The 4,436-nt window shown below is 37.4% G+C and overlaps 1 pseudogene; it reads left to right on the forward strand.

Annotated features, from left to right (window-relative positions):
- The first annotated feature begins 826 nt into the window (after positions 1 to 826).
- LOC131276628 (zinc finger CCHC-type and RNA-binding motif-containing protein 1 pseudogene) lies at positions 827 to 1,477 on the forward strand (annotated as a pseudogene).
- The last annotated feature ends 2,959 nt before the right edge of the window (positions 1,478 to 4,436 follow it).

Consider the following 4,436-nt stretch of genomic DNA (forward strand, 5'->3'; position numbering starts at 1 on the left):
AATAGGGAAAACTACATTTGAAGCTGTTTATAAGGCATAGTGAAATCAAAAGGAGAGTGCTTCTAATGTTAAGAATCTTAATAGTAGTTCAATTATAAAATTTAAAACAGGTCGATATTCTTTATATTTATAAAATTATAAGGTTTTTTTTTAATATGTTGCTTATGTTATCTTTTTTTTTATTGACTTTGTAATAATATTACATTAAAAATATATATGTGAGGTCCCATTCAACCCCACCCCCCCACCCCCCCTCTCCCCCCCCCAACAACATTCGTTCCCATCATCATGACACATCCATTGGATTTGGTAAGTACATCTTTGGGCACCTCTGCACCTCATAGACAATGGTCCACATCATGGCCCATACTCTCCTCCATTCCATCCAGTGGGCCCTGTGAGGATCCACGATGTCCGGTGATCACCCCCGAGGCGCCATCCAGGGCAGCTCCACGTCCCAAATACGCCCCCACCTCTCATCTCTTCCTGCCCTTCCCCATAACCATCGTCCACCATGTCCACTTTTCCCAATCCAATGCCACCTCTTCTATGTGGACATTGGATTGGTTGTGTCCATTGCACCTCTATGTCAAGAGGAGGCTCAGATTCCACATGGATGCTGGCTGCCATCCTCCTATTTTCAGTTGTAATCACTCTAGGCTCCATGGTGTGGTGATTGTCCTTCTTCTTTACTTGGGCGCCTGCACTCTCCCGGGACTCGGGATGCCAGAGCTGCCGCGTGGGGCGAGAAATAGTCGGGGTTGAGCCCCAGCTGGACCGAGGGCTCACACTCTTCTGGTCTCTCGGACAAGACTCACCTGAAGGAATGTGTGGTGGATTGGCTCCAAGTAAAAGTACAGTGTATGTATCCAACTTGCCCTTTTCCCCAATAAACAATGACTTATATCGGATATTTTCCAAGTTTGGCAAAGTTGTAGAGGTTACTATAATGAAAGATAAAGATACCAGGAAGAGTAAAGGGGTTGCATTTATTTTATTTTTGGATAAAGAATCTGCTCAAAACTGTACAATAGCAATAAACAACAAACAGTTATTTGGTAGAGTGATAAAAGCAAGCATTGCTACTGACAATGGAAGAGCAGCCGAGTTCATCCGAAGGCGAAACTACTTTGATAAATCTAAGTGTTATGAATGTGGAGAAAGTGGGCACTTAAGTTATGCCTGTCCTAAAAATATGCTGGGAGCACGTGAACCTCCAAAGAAGAAAGAGAAAAAGGAAAAAAAGAAAATTCCTGAACCAGAAGAAGAAATTGAGGAAGTAGAAGAAAGTGAAGATGAAGGGGAAGATTCTGCTCTTGACAGTCTCGGTCAGGCCATAGCTTTCCAGCAAGCCAAAATTGAAGAAGAACAGAAAAGATGGAAACCCAGTTCAGGGGACCCCTCAACCTCAGATGATTCAAGACGCCCAAGGATAAAGAAAAGCACATATTTCAGTGACGAAGAACTTAGTGATTAAGATTAATATTTATTATGTAAATATCATAAAAATAAAAAAACCTTATACTACAAAGTTCAGCTGGAGACTGAAGATTACTTTTTTTTTAGGAGGTTCTGGGGATCGAGCCTGGGACCTCGTACTTGGGAAGCAGGTGCTCAACCACTGAGCTACACCCATTCCCCTCAAACAGTTCTTTTTTACCATAAAATAGTTCACAAGCATCTGAAAAATAACTTTAAATATCATGTCTCTCTCTATCTTAGCAGATAATAAAAATCAGGATTTGCTAATAACTATTAATCCTGAAAACAACTAATTTTAATAAGAATAAGAACATGTAATATTATCATAGTAATACTACTGTTCAACCCAAGAAAGAAGGTAGATATTAAAAAGATTTGAGAAGCTCTTTGAGAAAGCTTTCTTAGTATCTGATTGGTTTACATGAATACTTTTGAAATTAGTTTAATCTTTACCACAAAAACTTCATAAAAACTGAAAAAAGAGTTGAGTTATTGTTATTAAATATTAATAAAATTTTCAGTATTATTTTGTGCTAAAAAAAGAACTTAATTTTGGTAGGACACAATATTGAGTCAGAAGACAACAATCTTTTGATAAAAATAAAAGACAAAGACAATATTTGACTTTTATTTTTAGAGTGAATTAAGTGAAGGGAAAATGTGAGACTGGAGGATAAGCATGAAGTGTGTGTGTTTGCACATGTTTTTGAATGTTCTGATTAGAGGTGATAACTGACACCCTTATGTAAATGAGTTTGGCAGGAAAGAGCTTGTAGAGAAAGGAAAGCAGAGAGATGGAAAAATACCTGCTTTCTACCTAAATCTTGGCTATAGGCCTTTAAAACATTTTTCATTGCTCTTTCCTGCAAGATTCTTATATTATGCATGGTAAGGCTAACTGTAATATAGGAAAACAGTAGATATAAAAGTCAGTGTGTCATAAATACAGAATGACTGCTAAACACAAAAAACCTCAGAAGCTTACAGAGGAATACATACATTAAAACAGTAATGATTTAAATATTTCATAAACTGGGAAGCTGCTGCATGTTTTTATCTTGGAAGAAATATGATAGAGTCATATTTCTGTGAATTTTTAGGATCTGATATAAGGTGATGGCAGTAGGATGGGATTATTGGAGATACAGGAGGTAGAAGTTGGGGTCAAATATGAAGCTACATTTTCAGTTCAGCAGCCTGGAGAATGTTATACACTATTTTCAAGGAAGTCATCAAAAAACTTTGGTGGTGGGAACTTGGACTGATGGCTAGATATGAGTGAAAGGTGACATTAGAATATGTATACATAAAAACAGACATACTAGTATAATTCATAATAAAATTTCATAATAAAAACTGCTGAAAAGAACTGAAGATAAACTCATGATCGGGAGCAATGAATTGAAGTCATGTGATTGAGTAAAATTTTTGATAAGAATTGACATAAAAGAGAAGAAAGCAGGATTTTCTTATTTTTAAAGAAGCTTTAGATTACATAAATGTTAATAGAAAATATAGGGGATTCACATATATCCCACCCCCTCCCACTCCCACACTTTCCCCCATTAACAATATCTTTCATTGGTGTGGTACATGCATTACAATTGAAGAACACATATTGAAGCATTGTTACTAACTGTGGACTACTGTTTACATTGGAGTTTACACTCTGCCATGCACAATTTTATAGGTTATGACAAAATGTATAATGGCCTGTAACTTTCATTTTAATGTCATACAGGACAATTATAATATCTCAAAACTGAACCATGAAAGCAGATATTGTAATCTGTAAAATGACAATAATAAGAAGGAGAAGAAAGAATAAAATTCAATATAGAAAAGAGAAATCTGTCTTAATGGAGGAAGAATTAAAACTGGTAAGAATTCCATTATGGTCAGAATTTAAAGAATAGAAGCACAGTGATTAATATATTTCATTATTAATAACAATGAGGCAGAATAGAAATGAGCCAAACCCATTGGATTTCCTGTTACAAGATGATTGCAAACTTTGTGAATTCTGTTTCAGTAAACCCAAAGGACAGAAAACATATACAGGAGAATGAAATGTAGAAATGTGGTAAGAAGGGCAGCTTTAGCTGCTATCTTGTGCAAATATGAAATCAGAAAATTGATCATTTTGATTACATGTAGATAGGGAAATCATATAAATTTGCATCCTCATTGAAAAGAGGATAGAAGGTGAAAAGAACTGAAAGGACAAAATGAAGTCTAAAAGCACTGTTATGTTCTAAAATTGAGGGGATACAAGCATGGTAAGAGGTAGAACTAAAGAAATAGAAAAGTAAATGCTCAGGGAAGGAGCCTGGCTTGATACCTTGATCTGGACAGAGCTGCCATCATACACTGCCATGTGCCTGAGCACCCACAGCTGGAGCTGGTGTGAGACAGCTTCTCTGATGATGCCTTGATTTGGAAACTTTCATGACCTCAGAACTGTAAACTTTTAACCTAATAAATTCACATTATAAACACCAACACATGCTTGGTATAATGTTCCCAGCCATTTTTAGCAGACTAACATAAATATAAAACCTGAAGAATGAAGGAATGAAATTTGGGGTAGGTATGAGGAACTCTGGCCAACAGAAATGAGTTGTACTTCTAAGGCACCAAGGAGACTGGAGGCCTGCTGAAGTGCAGGTGTGCTGGCTCAGTGGCACCGCTCTTATCATTTAAGCAGCAGGTAGGATTCTGGCAGGTAAGAAAGGTCATCCCTGGTGTTAGTGTGAAGGCTACTCTAGAGATGTGATAATAAAGAAGGGATGGCAAGGCACAGAGAGTGTAAACAAAGAGAACAGCTTGTGACCACCCCTTGGCTTGGAAGGACAAGGGAAGGAAAAGTGTTTAGAAGTCAAAAGAGATTGGGAACTGTGGGGAGTGTTGCCTGGCACATCTTGAAGGGATGCAGCTACTCTCAGGAATGTGAT

The sequence above is a fragment of the Dasypus novemcinctus genome, chromosome 30 (genome assembly GCF_030445035.2).
Source record: "Dasypus novemcinctus isolate mDasNov1 chromosome 30, mDasNov1.1.hap2, whole genome shotgun sequence".
Lineage (NCBI taxonomy): Eukaryota > Metazoa > Chordata > Mammalia > Cingulata > Dasypodidae > Dasypus > Dasypus novemcinctus.